Source organism: Colossoma macropomum, unplaced genomic scaffold (genome assembly GCF_904425465.1).
Source record: "Colossoma macropomum unplaced genomic scaffold, Colossoma_macropomum, whole genome shotgun sequence".
Lineage (NCBI taxonomy): Eukaryota > Metazoa > Chordata > Actinopteri > Characiformes > Serrasalmidae > Colossoma > Colossoma macropomum.
In genome coordinates this window covers 20,804,929-20,826,532 of record NW_023494807.1, presented here as the reverse complement: position 1 = coordinate 20,826,532, position 21,604 = coordinate 20,804,929, and the positions used below count along the sequence as shown (strand labels likewise).

Genomic DNA, 21,604 nt, shown 5'->3' with positions numbered 1-21,604 from the left:
ATTAAAATGTGCAGAAGTGTGTTCTCTGTAGAGGATAGGTTTTCAATGTTTTCAATGTCATTTGACCAGGGGCACCCAAACTTTTGCTGTACCCTCAATGCAATTTCTTTTCCTGTTCTTAAAACCATTTAACTTAAGGCTGTTTTATAATAGAAGCCAGTGGGCAGGTGCTTCAACTTTGTGTTTTAGCATTCTTGGGTGAACCAAGGAACTTTTGTCATCCAACAAATTCCAGTAATTTATTAATAGTAATTTGGCCAGCGTTGGCCAAAATAGTGTAGGCCAGCCTTTAGCTATATTACATTGAAGAGGTATTTCAATATTTTTCAACCTAATCTCTTATCTAATCTGCCTAACGTAACTGCTAGTATGCCTGATCTATTTGTATAATACACTTAACGTAGCACAGACAGTAAGTCTAAGTAAGTAAGTTTCCTATATGTAGATAAAATATAAAGCTGAAGCGTCTGCCCATTGACTTCTATTGTAATTTAGTTGCAAATTAACTGGTTTTCTGCTATTTATGAAGTAAGGGAAATGTGTTGAAATTAGTATCTGTGGTAATTGACTGTATGCTACAGATATAGCAGATGCAGATTAGGTTGAAAAATAGCAGATTTTTCCTTTAATAGTTCTCCAGTATGGTTTTAATATATTGTAAAGGATATCATAGTTGCAATATGCAGTAATATAATTGCAGTTATTTTCTGCAGTTAATTTTTGTGTTTGAGCAGGGAACTTATCAAACGGTGCTTAAACCCATCTGTCCTAGTGCTTGTGTGTTCATTGTTGAACAAATATGGCTGCAGCATTTAAAGCTGAAAGTGAATATATACTAAGTGCCTACAATGATAGAACAGGAAGACGTACCACGATCAAAACTCACACTAGTGCTTCTCTCAGTAACGACTCATCTTAAGTACCATGTGACAGTGTTTTAAAACTGTCAGTATTAGTGCAATAGGTAAAAGCTCATGTTTATGGTGAGCGCACCGTGTGGTGGTATTCAGTGTAACTGCATGATTTATTATTGTGCAAGTTTCAGCAATTTGCTCTTTGGGGTTTGGGTAACACAGTGCAAATAACACCTTTTGCATTTGGTATATTTTTGGTAACTTAAGAGACTTCATATGACTCATCTCAGCCTTCCGATGGAGTGCTATTGTGGACTATTAACATGATCTGCTCTCATTTACTTCCATCTGTAATCCACTGTCATTCAGTGGCTAGTATTATGATGTACTCTATGAGCCTTGACCATTGTCCCATCCGCACAAATATTGTCAAGGAGGTCAGAGTTGATTGTTGAAAAAAATGAAATGAAAATGTCATTTTAAAAACTTCCCTTAACATAACAGTCCTACTAACAGACAATCACGCTTACACCAAAGCACAGTTCATGAATCGTGGACTTGTTTTATCTCGTGTAGTGGTATTTTTTTGGCTTTTAGTCTGCACATCCAAGAGGCCTATTAAACGTTTTTCTAATATTGTCATTACAATTATATGTAATGCTTTAAATATAACCATGCCACTCTTTAGGGATGGAGAGGTTTTACAGTGTATCGGTAAACTCACTTGATGGTGATGTTAATCATTCATCTGTCTGTAATAACCTCGCTGTTTCAGATGTTGGTGATTTCCCCAAGTTGATTGATCTAATCTCTCACTAAGATGACTGATTTTGAGGCTTTAAGACTGGTTTTGTAAATTTTAAGGTATTGTGCCAAGTGAATGTACATTAAACTAATGAGACTGTAATCTCTGTGTGTTGGTGGTGTTGCTAAAAATTTGCCCAGATTGATTATCCTATTGAAATTCATGCACACTGACAATTATTTCAAATATTTCATGTACCACTGTATTGATTACTTCATATTGTGCTAAGATCAGTTAAAATGACTTGATTCACTCAAATGAGCTAATGAAACACAACCAAATCATTTATCATAAGCACATGCATCTCTAATGATTGTTGCACTTAAATTAGTATACCATCCACTAGATGTCCCCACTTGACCACAGTTAAGTGGGTTTGCCTTTGTTCAGTTTACCAAAGACTGGAGCACAGTGATGGTTATTAATTATGAAAGGTGTACATTTACACCCCTGTTATAAAAGGGGTTAATTTCATACCAGAACATCCAACACCCTTTACACTAAACTCAGTGCCTCTGTATTTAGTTTTCTGTATTTTGCAAGAACATATCTCCTAAAACTGTTTCTGTTACATGTTTTTATTAACAGCACAAATAAGCAGTTGCTATGAAAAAGACTGAAACCCTAACTTGAACTTGTGATTGGATTTAAGATTAGATATTCTATTTTTGGAGCAATTTTTTCCTGTAGTGGTGGTTGAGTAACAAAAAAACCTGTCATACGTCACTTTTTATGACTTTCACAATTACAGATTCAGTCACGTGTGTGTGTGTGTGTGTGTGTGTGTATACATAGAATAGCGTCTGAGTGTCTGATCCACTCGTACCAGCACAACACACACTAACACACCACCACCACGTCAGTGTCACTGCAGTGCTGAAGTGCCGAGCATGATCCACCACCCAAATAATACCTGCTCTGTGGTGGTCCTGTGGGGGTCCTGGTCGTTGAAAAACAGGGTAAAAGGGGGCTAACAATGTATGCAGAAACAGATAGAGTACAGTCTGTAATTGTAGAACTACAAAGTTCAAAATGTCATAAGTGAAGCTGATATTTAAAAAAGTATATATAATTTAAATTCATATATATGTACAAGTTAAGTGTCAGAAAAAACAGAAGACTACACAGAATTCTCGACAACTAAATATAATATCAATGTTAGTATTTAGTGTCTCAGCCCTCAGCCTTTATTATAGCTTCTCTTCTGGTCTTTTCAGGAGACTTGAATTCAGTTTTTCAAAGAAATCTGCAGGGATTTTTTCCACACCGTGTTTAGCATATTCTCTCTCTATATATATAGATATTCTCTATATATGTAATGTTAATGTGGAAACACACATATGGGCATGCTGAAGGACTCATAATACTTTTAGTGATACTTGAGATGGATCTTCATAATGGTCTGCATGAATATTTAAACATGCAAGTATTCTTAAAGAATATATCTAAAAACATTCTTTCTTTCCTTGCGATGAAAAACATGTACTAAGTTAATGGTGAGCTTCAAATTAATATATTTAAGCTTGAAAAACGCTCATTATCCATTTGTACATAGTATCATATGTTGTGGACTCAAATTACTGTTACTTCAGTGAAATAATGACTCAGGTAAAATTAAAAGTACCTTTCCAAGGAACAGCTTGAGCAGAAGTACAATATTAGCAGGTCAAAATAACTTAATAGGCAATTCCACCAATTTTTCAAAATTTCTGTGCAATTTAGTGGTTGAGATATGAACAAAGTCTTGATGTGAAATGGTTCAGTTGCAGAGAAAAACTGATTCTGATTGCTTTACAGTGGAGGTGAAAGGAACCACCCGTTAGTCCCGATATCTACAACACAAATATAGCCATTTTATTTACTATCCAGAAGCACCAGTGCACCTACATTTGCCTTCTGAGTTTTTACCTGTAATGTTAATGATGGTAAGATAGTCATAAAACTAAAAATATAAGTTTTCTTTGGGGACTATTTTGCCTCAAAATGCCCTTGCATATACCCCTCCGCCATGAATGGATTAAAATTAATTTTATCCTAAAATGTTATTACAAAACTGTCATAAAACAATGTCCCAGACATCAGACAGTGTATTCAAAACCATATAATGTAATAACTTTCTGTGAGGGAGCTTTTAGAGACATCAAACTCTTCAGACGTCTGGTTCCTATCACTACCACTGTAAACAATTCTGACTCGACAAGTTTCTTCAGAACGGAGCATTTCACACCAAACCACTCTAAATTACTTTTTGTTTACATCTCAACCATTTAATCATATAGAAATTTTGAAAAATCGATGGAGTTCCCCTTGGACAATTCAAAGTTAAACTGAAGAAAAAAAAGGGCTTCTGCTAATGCTTTTCACATATAACGTGTTCTCCAATATGCCACTAGATGGCGCTCCATAACAGTGAACGATAAGTGGACCCTTGTTTCTGCCTGTGACCTGAACTTGACCTTCACGTAGACCTTCCTGAATGCTCCATACTGAACTGCTGGCGTAGGTGTATGAGATGGTACTCAATACTGCTGCTGAAGCTTATAATGATAATGTAGTATGTTTATATGTGGTCAGTCATTATGTTCAGTCCATTTTAAATGTGCAGCCAGAACGGGCCATGTGTTACTGCTTTACTCTGTCTGGTCAGTTCATATTCCCTGATGGGTACAGCAGATATTATTAGAAGTCAAATATGGAGGTAAGTGGTGTATTAATAGAAGATGCAGCGCAAAAAACCTCCAACCAGCTCTGAATTTCTTTTAATTTACCTCAAATTAATTGGGCTCCCATTTTAGCCTTAACTTCAGGGATCCTTCGAATGAACAAAGGTATAGGGCATAGAAGATGAGGTGAGCTAGAAGCTGTTGTTGTGTGGGGGTGGGTTTATGCACACCACAGGGCATACAGTGGGTGGAGCCAGAGGATGCGGTTGCCATAGGTACTTGGAACGGTGCCAGATGAAGGGAAAATGTATTTGCATGTATTCAAATTTCTCATGAATAATTTACAGCACTGCGGACGGGTCACATGCCCACATACACATGCGCCATCTCCCCCACTGCATCTTCCCTTCTAACTAAACAAGCCTCATTTTATCTGAGGAGAATGGAAAGGTATGTTGTGCCATTATAATAGATCTCATACTAATATATCTCTTACTATTATAATGTTTTTTTTTCTCTCAATCATATTATTCTATATCAATAGAAATATCTCCACTTTTATTGACGAACATGCTGATGGAGGCCTTCTGCTGATCACCTGGTTATGAGATGTAAATTTAAAGGTGTTTAGAAAAAGAGGCTACTGTTGTATAAGGGTCTCTTACTGTTATTTTTAGGGGGGAGTGTTCCACAAATTGATATTCCTCCACCGTAATTTACTGTGTAAGATGTAAGGGGGGCTATTGGTCAACCCCAGTGTGGAAATGACATGAGAACCACACTGTATTATCAATTGTGCAGCTGCATTTCTCAGCATCTGATCTTTCACATCTCAGCACTGCACCCGTCTTCACCCTACAGTAACACATGATGTGGCTTATTGGTTCATCTTTTGCTCAGGAAGTGATGTGGAAGTGATGTAAAACCTGGGCATACAGGGGATTGGGGAATATTATTAGAGGGCGTGGCCTGGCTGAGAGGTAAACAGTCTCCATTTTGCCCATTTGAAAGGCCAGTGGGCAAAACCTGCCATAGTGTTGTTCTTGCCTTAAAGAGGGTGTGTGGTTATGAACAATAGGTGTGAGAAATTTTATGTGGTAATTTAGAGGAAACGTGTAAAATATTACCTTGTTTTTTTTTTGAGGAAAAAATATTTACTTTATTTGTTTTTGAACAGTGACAGTGCGCAGTTATCAGCATCATTGTTTCATGACGTAAAATGTGCCAGATTTAGCCAAATGGCTAATTTTCCACTAATTTACGAAAGGCTATTCTATAGCATACCCCTAATAATGAAATGTTCATAGAAAATGAATCATAGTGTAATTATATATTATTTTAATAAAAGCCTTATAAATGGTGTTTCTTTAAATATGTATATATGTATAAATATATATTAAATCATTTATCCGTAATGGGAACATTTTAACACTGTGGAAAGCATAATGAGTGTGGTTCTTTTGGTAATTGTTTAACCTAATTTTAAATTATTATATATCAGATTTTTAAAAACGCATTAAATTTTGGCAGTAATTAAAAGTCCCGCTAAGGTCCCCTGTCGATACAGTTAGCTGCTGCTTGTTGGTGTAAATGCGTTCGTGTCCAATGGGCTCCACTTTTCTCGTTTTTTAAATTCTTTCCAGATTTGGAAAAATTATCTTGAATCTCCTACAAAGTAATTCAATAATTTCGACATTTTCTCTGAACTTTCCTGCTTTTTCGTCAGGCGCTGTTTTCAGTTCTAAGGTGACAGTGCACGGCGGTTTGTTCGTTAGTAAGTTTTCACATTATTTTCTTCTTTCCCCTGAATGAACTGAAATGTGTTACGCTGCAGTTTTACCAGTTTGACGTTTCCACCTCTCCCACATACACTTAATCTCCATGAAATTAACGGAAAACAAGAATACAAATTTCTTATAGATATTATTTTTCCTCTACAAATGAAAAAAAAAGACCTGAACGCGACTTAAAACCTGCTAGCAGGCTTATAAACGGAATATGGTTCGCTAAAGATGCTAACAGAAATATCAACAGCCTACTAAAATTACACAGGAGAGATTTTTTTCGTTTAATACCCCATACAAATTATATCCCTTTCACGGAAAGAAATACTAAGTTATAAGAAATTTCTTTAATGCTGTAGCTATAACGTATTAGTTAGTTACATCTAACTTGGTGTGGTTTTTCACTTTGTGTAGTGTTCTTATAGTATTGTCTATAACACGTTTGTGGTTTTGTAATCTGTGTCCAAGTTTATTATAAGACTGTTGTAGAAATCCTGTGATAAATTCTATTGTATCTTTTCTGTATTCTCTTTTTTTCTTTTAATCTGTTTTTGTGCTCATTTCAACTCCATAATTTGTTAGGAGTTGATCAAACAGGCCTCTAATCCTTTCTTCTGCTAATCAAATTAGCCCATTGAAAAGTCTGACCAAACTTTGTTCAGAGCCCATCACAGTAGAGGCCCAGCAGCTTTAATTTAGTCAGGATAAATAAACCTTATTTGGGTGAACACTGCCACTCAGATCCTAACAAGATTAACCAAGTAGACCAAGTATGGCGATTCATGCTGTCTTTTAATGTAGGGTGTGTGTGTGTGTGTGTGTGTGGGTATAGTCTATGTGCGTGTCTAAAACCAGATGCAAGTGCTTACCCCACTCAACCAGTTCAGTGCACTTTGGGCCTATTTAGCAAGCCCACCCAAGAGGAGAGCAGTGAGCCTGAACAAGTGTTATTCAAGGCATATTCATCTCCTCTTTCCTTTTACACACACACACACACTGGGGTGCATTACAGGATTTTTGACTAGTACTGATTTACATAATACATACTACATGCTGTATATCCATTCCAATTTGATTCACACTGGAATAATTACAGTCATCATACTGCCTAACCATTTTTCATGTACTTATATTTTTTCCCTTTACATATTCCCTTTTATTCAAATGAACAGAAGCACACACTGCAGAATCTTTATTCCAAACTTTATTGAAAACAGGTTTAAGACAGAAATTTTAAAAGAAGCTTTTATCATCACTGTTCAAAAAATGTTTCAGTTTTTATTTTTCTATATCATTTGAACACAGCAGTTGTCTTTTACAATGTTTGAAAATTTTACAGTGAGTGGACCAGTAGAAATGAGCCAAAATGAATTAGACTAAAACCTCTGAACAGTCCTTACATTAAAAGTTAAGAATGTTTCCCTTTCTCCTGTAAAGCTGCTCTTTTGGAGATTCATGTCTTTCTTTGGACAGCGATGCGATTATGTATGATATATTTACTGTTACTGATGTGCTGAGGAGGCAGCAAGAACTAAAAGCATTCAGAAGTACCACCATAATGGAGTTATATAGAAATAGCCACATGTAAACATTATTCCTTAATATTATATAAAATACATATACATAAGCTGGTGCTGAGTATGAACATTCCAAAAACAAAAACCTAACAATAGATTTGTGCATGTATCTCACTTACCTCTTTTTGTCTACTTACCTTTTGCAGATTGTCCACAGTCCTCTGTTGTTTACACTGCAACAGAAATGTCATGAAATATCCAGACTTTAGGTTTAGGTATAAATCGAAAGAACCTCAGCAGCAAAGGTAAGACATTCAACAGAAACTCATTTTTGAGGTTGTGTACATTTCACAAAAACTCAACACAGTCCTGCAGTGCACGTCTGATAGCTGTTTTCTTCTGCCAGTGCCGGGCCTGAACAAGAGCTGTCGGACATCACTGTCATCAGCATTGTCACTGTGTTCAGTGCTGTTTTTCTCTCTCCAGAAGGACCGGTCAGTCTACTCTTCAGTCTTAATTCAGCATCCCTTCAGTGAGCGATCTGTGGGTAAGGAAGCAAAACAGTCCGACGTGAGCGATTCATTTGGGTAACAGAATGAGGTCATTGTATCAGACAGACTCATTTTAATAGTTTATTTCATACAGGCACTGGTGCAAGTTTCAGGCTAGTTTGTGGCCCAGCAACAATGGAGGCTTTCAAATACCACCACTAGCATTTAAACACACCACAATTTTGTTATTACAGCAACTGTGTGGACTTTTACTGGTTAAAGAATTATTTGCAGACCTCAGTGAACATTACACATAAAAAGACTATTCCCTGATATTGCTTATGTTTTCATTGTTAAGTTGTCATCAAATCAGTCCAGCTGCTTATGAGTGTATTTTACTGGCCTAAAAACAGTCATATGCATATGTTTTAATGTTTTACATTAATGCTGTAATGTACAGTTACTGTTTATTTGTTGAATTTGGCATATCAGACAGAATGAGGCCTGTTCAAATGTTCTGGCACATTTTATACTGAACGTTTTTTTTTTTTTTTCCAATATGTTGAAATCAGCAATTAAATAGAAACTGTGCAATAAAATTTGCAGAAAAATCCAATATTTAATCATTTGGTATTTAAAGTAGAGTATTTTTGCTTAGAGAATTGGTAACCAGGGGTGTTCAGACTTTTGCATATGACTGTAAGTGCCTGTCATACACAGCACAGTGTAAAAGACCAGCCAGGAAAATTGTTTAAAACAATTTATCTGGGCAGGAAATTAATGTTTTGCTAGTAAAAACACTATATAAGTGAAACAAATACTATTTGAAACTGCAACCCTAAATACACCCCCCAGTCTTTTCCAAGGGTCTGTTATTTGCCACTGTCACTGATCAAAAGTAGGCGTTTGGCTGTATCCAATCAGAGTAAAGTGGGCAGAGAGGGGCGGGGCTTATGCTTTGAGCACCTATGCTAACCTTTCTTTCTGAAGTCACTTTTAAGTTGTAGAGATTGTGATTTTAGGGGGTCTTTTTGTTAAAGGTTGGCACGACAGGCGTTGATGATGTTCTGTTTGAGAACTTTTACCTGTGCCAACGTTTGGTCACTGTGGTCAGATTGCATATTGTGTTGAAGTGAAACTAAGTAGGCTACACATCCTCTACATTGAACACATATTTTAGTGCAGAATTACTGTTTATTTGCTGGACTAAACATATTGGGGGAAAAAAACAGAAAGTGTGCAAAAAGAATGTCACATTTTATGCTGTATATCTTTCCCAATATGTTAAACTAGGTAGAAATTGTGCATGGAATGACAGGAAAATGCCATATAAGCAAAATAAGGCAGTTTCGCTAAGGTGGTGTGGTCAACAACACTGCACCATCTCACCTGTTTTTGAAATAAAAGTTACCACATATCATCAGAAAATCATGATATCATAGTCTCCATTCACACACACCCACAGACTCACTTGGTGACCTCTAAGTCTCTATTTAGGCACAGGTCACTGCACAGACTGTCTGGCCCCACCGCACACTCTGTCTGGATCCTCTGTGTGACCTCTCATTTCGGGAGTGTGCGGGGGGGTATTGGGGACGAAATTAAATCCACTGGGACCAAACTAACACGGCCCGTGGGACAGCAAAACTAGACGTACAGACACAAGCACCCACACGTGCACTCAAACTTCAGACAGTACTGGCACATGTGTAAGATTTGCCTTTTCAATTGTCTTTATGTCATGAAAGCTTTGCTGAACAAAGGAATGCATTGAATTGACTTGATTGAAATGTGTACATAATTTCTGCATGAATAAATACATTATATCAACACTTTTATTGCCAAAAGTTAATTTGAAAGGCTGTTGTGATGTAGTAATAGGAGCACTGTCCAAAAGTCTTCGGCACCTAAGCACATAGTTTAAAGCCATTTATCTGGACAGTAAATGTGGTTTTGTTAGTAAAAAAACACCTTTAGAGTAAATGCAAGCAAATATTAATATTGTTAAAAGGAACAATAATTTCTCCTTTTCTAAAAGGAAATTAATATTTTGTGAGCTTGTTTGAGGAACAAAGTTTGGCTCCAGATTTCTCCTCAATGCTCCCAGCTGTCTCATTGGTTTCTTCAAATCCGTCACCAGCACAGCTGATTTAATATGATGAAGCATTGATTAACCAAACGAGGTACTGATTGATAACTATAAATAATGCTAGGCTTGAAAGTTTGGAAATGGAACGTTTTAACACATTAACATACGTAAAATCACTACTCATTAATGCTATTTGTATTTATTCAAATATTAGTATTTTTCTGATCAAATAAACACTTATACCATAATTAAATTGACTTTTCACAGTACTGTATTTTATTCATGCGGACATTTGATTTAAGTAAATTCTATGCATCACGTTCTTCAGTGCAGCTAAAGATGAATGTATGACGGGAGTCTTTTCATGACAATTATGCTGTTAAAGTGAGCAGACGAAGTCTAAACGTCTGATCTAAAGACGTCAGTGGTACAGCGTATAATCTCCTAATAAAAGCAAGTGTTCTCTTTTTGAAGTGCCTAACGTATTTGTGTTTTAATCCTTAGTAAAGAAAGAATTCTCCATCCATGCAAAAGCCCCTTCCTAGTTTTTCTCAGCATATAATTAATCACTAGGAGTGTAAAATGCAGAATTATTGTAAAATACAGTGAATAATCAAATACTCAAAAGAACTATTTACACAGTAGACTAAAAACAAAGCATGGCTGGTTTTGGCCTTTTCACAGTAAAAAATAGCCTGAGAATGATACATCACTCTAAAAGTGGTGCATACATTTGGAATGTCAGAAAGAATGATATCATAATATTGAATTTTTCTTTTTGTCACTTTTTGGCCAAAATAACAACCTCTGGCAAATGTAAAAATCCAAACAAGCTTGATGTGTTTTATTGTCTTTATTCCAGTGCTTTGTGAGTAATTCTTCACATCACAATTATTTGTTCTTACAATATACAGTGATACTTATAAAATTATTCATCATACTAAAATAATTAAATCATATCTAATCTTGGTGAAATCTGAAATTTAATGATGCACTGAATAATTTCCCAAAGAATTGTAATTGTGATTGAATCAAATCGTTGGAAGGTCCCTGATTTACATCCCTATTAATTACTGTAGCCTCCAGAGTACCAGCACGTTTAACTGCAGAAAGGTCAGTGTGGCAGACAGTCTGATCCAACATTAAAGACACGTCCAGTACTGTACACAAAAAAGTGATGCATTACATTTAATTCATTCAAATGATGTCGCTGTTGCAAACCAATGGTCAAATTAAATGTTTTGTTGATTTTCTGAGTGAAAATAAGAGAATTCACTTCTGCACATTTTAATGCACATTTGCTATTTATTTGCTAAATTTAACTTGTTGGGGAAAAATAAAACATGATAAAGTGGCATGTGCAAAAGTTCAGGCATCCCTGTTCAAATAATATGTTTTGATTTTCTTAGTGAAAACACATTACCACTCTACATGGAATATACTTCTGGAAAATTCTATGCACATGTACCATTTATTTGCTGAGTTTATCATTTTGGGAAAAAGTAAATCTTGCATGTGCAAAAGTACCAAGGATGAATTGATGTGTTGTTGATTTTCTACGTGACAGTTAGTTAAAACCTACTTAAACACACTTTTGCACATTTTAAGGCACAAATATTTAAAAACATAAAATAATGTATGTGCAAAAGTTTTTACACAAATAAATTGAAATCATGCACGAAAATTTGCAGAAAAACACCATATTGAAGTCTGTTACTTGTAGAGGATGTATTAACTTTCACTTAGAATTTTCACTTAGAAAATAGGAAAATGTAGTTTGACCAGGGACATTCAAACCTTTGCATGCGACTGTACATCATTTCCACATGAATAAAGTATATTACACCAGCACAGTTATTGCAAAAAGTACATGAAGACAAAAATGTGGTTTCATATTTTATTCATGTACACATTTGAGTCAAGCAAATGGAGTGCGGCACTTTTTTTCAGTTCAGTCGAGGCTTGTGCCTGTAGCAGGTTAGCTGCTATATGTAATAAATCTCTAACATCTGCATAAGTATAAATGAAGTCTGCTGTGCTCATAGAGTAAGACTAGGCCAGACAGAAGGCGTCTGCCAATGGCTGTTCTATTAGTGTAATATATTCACAATTAAGGGGTGGAGGGAGTCTGTGTGTGTTTGTTGGGGGGTCGGAGGGGTGTCTGGTCAGGGCTATGAGAGAGTTGGGGGGAGACAGAAGGGTGTCTGGGTGCAAGTGTGTGGGGGTGGTAGACTTGGATTTAGGAGAAGTAGCAGGGTGTCTGGGTACAAGTGTGGGAGAAAGATTTGAATGGGCCGTTGGGGGTGTGTGTGGGGGGGGTCTGGGTGCAAGTGTGTAGTTTTGTGTGTATGTCTGTGTCAGGGTAAGAGACACAGCTTGAGTGTATGTGTGTGTGTGTGTGTGTGTGTGTGTGTGTGTGCGCGTGTGTGTAGGGGGGTGTTTAGTGTGAGGATCAGGTTTTTATTTGAACCTCTGGCCTGAATTTAGGCTGCCTCCATTACAGAGCCCATGTCTTATATTTTTATGTGATTTATTATTATTTTTCCTGTGGTCCACTTATTTGTGTGAGTTTATATGATTAAAACAGTCATAATTCATTTTCAAATTACCATGTCCAGCCTCTCTGTATCTCTTAGGATTAAACAGGGTGTTTTTGTTTCTGACTGATATATAATTTAAAATAAAATCTGATTCCCCGTATTGGTATGATGCACAGAAGTGCCTCATTCAAAAAGCAGTCCAGGCAGAAACACTCCTTATAACTTCAGCATGAATGGGTGGGGTTAAACTTCTATAAGCTGAATAGGCAGATATATGTAAATGAGTTGGCAATACATGACAGACTGGTTGTATTTGTAGCTTAGTTTCCATATATGGACTGCATGGACTAGGCAGTGAATGGTAGGTTTTGAAACTTTAACAATCTTTACGTACTACATTAATGTCTTTTATTTCAGTAGAAGTGAATAAAACACCATTTTCCATGATATGGGCTTTCTAAGCCTTGTGTAAATATAGACAAGATTGCTATTATCTTGTGGCTGTGTGATGCTTACTACAGTTAAATACAACATAGATTTTGGGTTTTAAAAATGTCATCACTGTTTTTTCCTTCATTTTTTATACCATTTGAAAATGCCAGCTGCCATTTACACTGTGTGAACATTTCATGATGAATGGACCAATAGACATGGTCCAGAATGTTGTGGAATCATGTAACATGTATCAAAATTAAAAGCATTTTTTTCTTCCTCCCATAGAATACCAAATGTAGTCTATCAGCCAAGACATGTTTGATCTCTAAGGTTCTCTTCTTTCATTTTGTACAGAATCTATGAGGCTAATGTAGCTAACAGTAATGGAAGCTTATAACCATCCATTGTCCAAACTGCGTGCCTAAGTTATCACACATTTGGCTCAATTATCGAGTTGTTCAGTTGTTCAAATAAACTTGCGTCCGCAGTTTATGGCACTGTGTGAGATACTGTTAAGCCCCTTTCACCCATGCACTTTTATCCCTGGAATTTAACAGTAATTAAACAAGAACGGGCTGAGTAAGAATGCAAGCCAGAGTCTAAATCCAGATAAAGTTGACATGACAATTTACCTGTATGAGACCTAATATGATGATAATATGAAACCACGCGGGTTCATGTGTGAACAGAAGCCGATACATTACCAAGAAATACAAAGACATCTAGATTACACCTGGATAAGCTGAATGTTTCAGTGGTGCTTGTTTTTTTTTTTCGTTTAGTTGTGCGAATGAAAACAATAAAGGGAATTCTGTACATGAATTTATGAAGGAGCAGCAAAAATAAACCCTACGTGTGTGCATGGCTACAACTGTGTAAAAGTGATGCCAACAAAGGTGTTTTTATGGTTGAGTTTTCTGTTTTTACAAGAGAAAAAAGTCACAGGAGTGTATTTTGGTGCATAATTCAGAAATCAGTGTGTTGTTGGCTTTTCATGCTGAGAACATCATCATAAATGTAGGCATCCTGGTAAAATACAGTTTAAGGGCTGCATGGGTGACTAATCCAAAGCCTGAATATTACTGGTAGAAGGGTCTTGATAATGTCCCACGTTTTGAGTGTGAAAGGGGCTTTGGTAAGAAGAGTGGACAAACAGTTAAAAACCATTTTTGTCCACTAAACACATCTTGACTCATCAATCTAAATTGTGTGAATTTGATAACATTTTCTTTAACATGAGAGTGAACATACAATGATAAATATCTGACAAAGCCATTCCATCATTAGCATTTGCAGGCTGGTTTCCTGATGATATTATCATTCTAAGTGAGTGCGCTGTGGAAGCAAGTGCAGAAAGTGAAGAGAAGTTTAGTGTGCGCCTTTTCTATTCTGGGCTTCTATTTTTTTTTTCTTTTTCTGTCGTCTTTCTCCACAGCTAACTGATGAAGCCAAGAGAGAGAAAGAAAGAGAGGGAGACTAGAATGGTTAAAAAAGGAGGACAGAGTGAGAGTAAGTGAGTTCTGTGTGTGTGTGAATGTGTGTGTGTTCTCATTCCTCTCCCAAACCCCCTCCTTTGCCTGGATATTGTGTCTTTCCAACAAAGACGTAGGCCCTCATTAAAAATACATGTCATTGGATCACACCTCGGCTGAATCAAGAGATTGTGGCGAGCTTTAAGAGGCCGTGACTGAGCCGTGAATGGGTGGGCCAGGACAGCCGTGGCAATAGAGCGTGGAGCCCAGCCCAGCCCGCCCCGGGCTATGGGAACCAGGTCCCAGGGCTAGGGGTCACTGCCTGTCCGTTAGACCCCAGAAATTCTTTCTGACCAAAACTCTGAGCAAACAAACTTTCACCAGAGACGACGCTTTAAGGAAATTTATTAGACGTGTATTTTGTTCTGTTTATCCTACTTATACTGTACAGTTGATTTAAATGTGCTCTATAATAAATTATACGTAATTTATTAAACATTTGGCTGATTTGACCAAAGACAACTGTGCTTTCTTACAGCACATTCTTACAGTTTCATAATAAATATCAGCTGAAGTGCTACATATTGAACTCTGATCTGTAGTTTATCTTTAGAAACAGTAGCTTTATAGAAGAAGATATTAATATAATGTTAGCAGCACATTTTTATCTTCTCATAACAGTAAATAATTTATATGTTATATTACAAAATACTTTTATGTTAATATATATAAAAAAACTGTTTATATAATGTAGAGGTTTGCTTTTCAAATTTTGACCATTCACCATGAGATATTCACACACTGTAAAGCGCAGCTAGCATTTTAAATGGTATAAAAACAATGACATTTAATACAATATAAAATCTTATGATAGTTACAATCTGCTCTTGAAACTCCAGTGCTACAAAAATAGTAGTGAAATAAACTCACCAGAACAGCTTTCTTAAAGTCAACGTGAAATCAATTTTTTGTCCGTGGTCATATGAAGCACTATTCATTACGTATCATATCATTTAAAAGACAAAATTCTTATTTCTTTGATTTGTAACGTAATGGCTTTTGGCCTCTAAAACGTCTTCTGAGTTTTCATTACCAGTGGATGGGAAAAATCTATAATTTTTCTAATATTAATAAAATATTCTCCTCCCACTACCCCTACCTGTCATTGAGAGAAACACTTAGCTAGCTCAGACACCCCTGATACCAATTGTCCCTCTCAAATATATTAGGTACGTTTAAATTTAAATTGCTTTATAAACGTTATATTTCCAGTTCTGATAAGATGTTCACATGATGTAAAGAGCAGCTGGCCCTTTAAAACTTCTTAAACAACCAAACTTCCCAGAACCTCATAAATTGTAAAGACTAAATAACAATGCAGCTCCTTTCAAAATTCAAAACTGGACTGTACAATAGATGTAAGCCGGGTGGACAGGATTGTGCTGACAGTGGCCATTCTGAGGGAGCGGTCAGGCCGGGGCTGGGCCGTGGGCAGACCGCGGGAAGCCCCAGAGACGGCGGAATGAGGGCGCGCTCCGTCCTCTCTCCTGTACGAACATAACGAGCGCTCTCTCTGATCTGAAGCACCGTTTTAATAGAGCACTTTTCACACAGCTTTTCATTATCTTTCCTTAAAGCATGAAATGAGACCCACAGGGCAAATATGAGAGATGGTACAATGGCACCCAGTGTGCAGTGTGTGTGTGTGTGTGTGTGTGTGTGTGTGTGTGTGTCTGATGGAAGACGATGGTAAGAACACACACACAGACATTGCTCTCTTTCTGTATGTTACCCATATAAAAGACGTCTTATTCGGCCAGTTCATGATGCAAATGCTTGAGTGCAAATAGCCCATTAGCTTCTGTATATTCAGCTCATCACCAAGGACAGGGCTTGCCCATCAGTGCACAATAGCATTCATGTAGTAGCCTTTGTAAGCACTGTTACAGTTCAGACAGTCCATATGTACGTGCAAAAGCAGCCTGTTTAAAATGAATTGTTTTTTGTGATGAAGTATGTGCAAAAATCCATCCATTCAGCCAATAGTAGTTTAGCCCTGCCCATTTACACTGTTATTTACAATGTTATAAGGAGTGTTTCAGCCCAGACTGCATTTTGAATGAGGTAAGATCAAATCAGGACCAATCAAAACAGAGGTAATTTACATATGTCAGTTTTAAAGGCACAGTAACATATTGAGGCTGTTTAATTCTAAAGCATAAAAAGGTTGGAAAATGTGCAGAAATATATTTTTGCTGTTATTATTGTTCATATACTCATGCAAATGTCATAAGTGGACCTGCACGGAAAATCTAAATACCAGAAAAATGTAGGATATGGCCACTTTAATCATTGAGTAACAACAGAGGGAGCCCTAAAATTGTATCAGTACAGAAACTCAGTCTTGTTCTCTGGAGCACTGATGTCTCCTCCCACTCCTGAAATTAGGACCCCTGGGTCTCTCTCCATAGCTGTCTAGTCTGCATGCCTAACAGAAAAGGCAGGTGGCACAGATGCACTGTTCTTCACCTGCGTGCCCTCTGCTTCCCAAAATAAGCCCACAATGTGCAAGCAAACCTGGCCCCTATTCTTCACCAGAACTAAGCAGAAATGACCCGACGCAGAGCTGTGCTGGAACTTGGTGTTTGCTCGCTACATCTTAAAGGAACAGTTTGGCTCTAAAACAAATGTGCGCAATTTTCTCTGTCTCCCAAATGTCGTCAGCCAGCCAAGACCTGTTTGGTGTCTGAGGTTTACAAACCACAAACCACAAGGAGGTCTATTTGAGATCACTTAACATGGTTTGAGGCAAATATGTGATGATTTAGGTGTTCAGTTTGCACAGTCCTACCTGGAGAAGGAAGATTCTTACTTTTTAGCTGCATAAGCTTTATAGTTAAAAACTAATGAAACAAACTTCAGACACTGAAGATCTCTTGGCTGATCGACTTCATTTGAGGTTAAAACTAGCACTTCTAAGTGAACAAGCACTTCAGGATAAACTCATTTCAGCACAACCTGGTCTATCTAGGACTTTAATGGTCACATATTGAGGCTTGAATTATACTCTTAAGAGTGGTCCTTGGGTTTTATGTATGTTTCTACAAATAATCTTTAATTGGTATAAAACTGTTACTTTATCATGAAAATTCTTTAAGCTCTAAAAAATTCTCCACACTCATACATCTCTTTTACAAAAATGGTTATTTAAAGAACCATCCATTGAAAGGTTCTTTGGGGAAAAGTCATTCTTCTATGGTATCGCTCCAAAGAACCTTTTTTTGACACCTTTATTTTTAAGCGCATATGAAGGATGTTAAATGGATCATCACCATTTAGAGTTTGATCATGTGTGCTGAGACTTTCTCACTTCAATTGCGTCTTTTCCTTTCACATATTAAACTTTTGGGAAATATGCCTTATACAGAGTAGTCGCAGGACGAACAATATCAAGACAGGGTCAGAGAGAGAAAGAGAGAGAGATGGACAGAGTGAGTGACAGGAGGTAGGAGGTTAAACCCTGCCGGCTATTGTGGAGCCCCAGCTGAGCGGACATTTTGTTGACATGGCGATAAGGTTTTAAGCAGTGGGCGGGAAGCCGGTCGGACCGACCGGGAGAAAAGCAGAAGAAGGGGGAGAAGTTTGAGGAGGGGGAGAAAGAGAGAGGCGCACAAAAGTGGCATTACTAAGCTTGATTTCAGCGAGCGCTGAGACGATTAAACCTACAGAGAGAAGGAGAGAGAGAGAGAGTTGGAGAAAAGGAGAGAAAGGGGGTTTGGTGCAGGGACAGGTCTATTGAGGTTGTTTTGGCAGGGGGTGTGAGGGTGCAACGGAGGGAGGGGATCTTTTTCTGCTGAGTAAATGAAGCTTAAAGTGAAGGGTATAAAGGAATCTAAGCCAGCAAGTTCAAGCATACCTCTTTCCCCCATTCATGCTAACCCTTCCTCCGCCAGCACTGGTGAGGTAATGGCCTTCCCTCTTAAAGGGGTAATGGCGGCCGAGCCGTTTAACATCAAGTGCATTTACAGTTAAGGGTCTACTCATGTTAATAGCGAGGTGTATTATTGCTGGTCAAAAGCGGTCTTTCAACAGCCATTACTTCAGTACCATACTTGGGTGTGTGTTTTTTTGCAGCGAATGGAATTACCATGCCAAGAAACTTGTAACAAATTCTCAGCCCATCTCTAGTGACAAAGATTCACCAACTGTCAATTACTCTGTTATTACTTTCACTCTTAAAAATAAAGCTTCCTAAATGGTTCTTTTGGGAACTTAAAGTGGTTCTTCTGTGGCATCTTACCAGACATTTCCTCTGTTATTCTTAGGAGCATGTGGAAAGCCTTGCATGTATCAAGACTAATGCTGGCTTTAGTGATGCTGAATCCACCAAATGAAGATGAACCGTCAATATCCTATGCTGTTTTGGAGCAGCTTATCAAAATGATCTGTTACTCTCATATCTGAGTCAAAGGGACTTGAGGGACGTGGACTGTCAAAAAGTTGCTGAGAGGGACAGTGCAATAGTAAGGAAGAAAAAAGAACGGAGGAAGCGAAGCTGCCAAAAATATCCCACAATAAGAGACGCCATGGTGCTCAGCAGCCCGAGGAATGCTGTCGAAAAATTGCTGCAAGCGTCCCATTGTTGCTGAATAAATAACCAACATCTTTTCTTTTTAGCATCCATTGTTTTTGTCCATAGCGATTTCTGCCCTGATCAGGAACAATGTTTGTCATTGCAGTCTCCATCTTTCCAAAGGCACGAAGTCACTAAGACAAAGCGTATATCAGCAAACGTCGAAGCGGGCGTTTTTGTCTGAATAACTGTGGAACTTTGCGCCAGACACAAAAGAGCGAGACGGTGTCAATCAGACAACCATTGTGCAAAGGCAAAGACAGAAAGGGGACCAGTCAAGGAATTATGGCAGCCAGTAACCATGGGAAGTGTTTGCACTATGAGGAGAGGATGGACTAAATGTCTGGACCTTTTTATCTCCGCTTAATATTACTGGAGAAGGGGGGATGTGCATCGAGAGGTCCCCCAGCCTTCCAGAAGAACCTTCATAAAGGAAGCGTGAAGTTAGGCAAATATGGCCACTGAGTGATTATTAAACGGCCAGGCTCATTTACATTCAGGCCCAGACTGGCAGGGCCTGGGCCAGCGATGCAAACGAGGACCCTCCCCCCCTTTGACCTTGACCTCTGGGGTCCTTCTTCACCTGCTATGGAGGCATTCACGGTGCTGTACCCAGGCCATGCACTTTCCTTGCATTCCCACGGCCTGAAACCAACCCCCCCTTTTTTAGCATCACTCAAGAAGAATGTTCTGGGGCTTAATATTTATGTCTTCAGAGTCTTCCAGACTGGCTTTGTCTGGACGTGTTGGAGTTAGACGAACTTGGTGAACTCTTTACCATGCCTTACGAAGCACTGAAGTCCGCAATTAGGTGCTGCAAGTGATCCAAGCCCAAAATACCCACCTAATTTTAGAGAAATAAAGGCTTAGCAACTAGCATGCTGTTTTTGTGTTTTCCACAGTCCAGGTTTGCTAAGTATTAACCTTATTTATCTGCATCAGCTGTCAATGGCTACATTCGGCTCACCGAAAGAAGAGGACCATTATGCTCAGTTAAGCCCATTAGAAGAAACTCGCAGGCCTAACCCTGCCCTTCAGCTGAAGAGGGATACTCAGTAAAACTCTGTTCTCCAAATGATGTTCACTCAGAGGTTATAAGCTATTTTAATTTAATTGCAAAAAATAAAACAATATACCTCCCTGGTTCCATTCTTTTTGCTTATTTCTCATGTTTATCACAGCTAGTGATGAGGATTCCAATCATCTGTAAAAATGAAACCCTTCGCTGTAACTCTCAGCTGTTTGTCTCACCATTTTACCCAACCTGTTTTTTCTCTCCAAACACCCACCCACTCTTTTTCTGTGTGTGCAACTCAATGCAGATGAATCATTCCTGGCATGTAAAGGGTCAACTCTGCTTCTCTCCTCCTTGACTTCCTGTTCCTGCTTGGATATGATTGGCTATGGACCCTTGCTTTCTTTTGCTTTCTCCTTTGTGCAGAGGGGGATACAGTAGCATTGTGGTGTTAGTATCACCTTATTGTACCAGCAAGCAAATGAGAAACCAAGTCCAAGCTGACTGAGGTGCTGAACAGCGGGTGAAGCCTCAGAATGCTAAAGCGGCCGTTGGTAGTGGCGTCGTGCGTCAGGTTTATTCCGTGGCGTTATTATTTGGGGTGGGGTTTTGTGTGAGTGTGTGTGTGTTGAGGGGGGGACCTGCCGACGTGTCATCGCATCTGTTTAGGCTGAATGACATATGTGCAGTCAGGGTAAGCTGAATATGCAAATCAGCCTCTCACGTAGACACATAGGCCAAGCCAGACACTATTCTTTCCCCGTTAACCCCCCAAAGCACACACACACACACACACACACACACACACACACACACACACACTCAGACTCACCCATACACACATTTTAATGGGTTCCATTCTGTCCCAGACAGACAGACCTTCCCCCAGCACCCCCATCCCTCATAGACGAACCCCAAGAAAACCCCATGTTCAAGTGCAAACCCACCCCACTTTCCCCCCCAGACCTCTCAACCCCCCCCTTGATGGCAACACATACACACACAGCTAAGACTAGACAAGCAACGTGCAAGCGCCATTTTGCTGCTGTTGTGTGCCTGTACTGTGCCCCTCCAACTCCGCCAGCCACCGTCTGGTTTACGCTTAGCCGCCATAACTGAATCGAAACAAAGGTGGGGCACGCTGATTATGCTAGCTATTCAAACGAAAGCACTACCTAATGACGGTGCTCATTTTAATATAAGAAACTAAACGAACGAGAGGCCATCAGAAACCAGCGATGGTTTCTGCTTTGGTAGATCACACAAGGAAATGACACCATGATCTAACAAAAGAAGAAGAGTGGTT

General features: G+C 38.4%; 1 long non-coding RNA gene across 1 annotated transcript in view; it reads right to left on the bottom strand.

The window, feature by feature from the left end:
* Positions 1-7,351: 7,351 nt before the first annotated feature.
* LOC118797361 overlaps positions 7,352-21,604 on the bottom strand; it is a 45,308-nt gene continuing 31,055 nt past the window's right edge. Inside the window, exon 4 of the long non-coding RNA XR_005005933.1 lies at positions 7,352-8,164. This is a non-coding gene — a long non-coding RNA (uncharacterized LOC118797361). The remainder of the gene's footprint in view (positions 8,165-21,604) is intronic.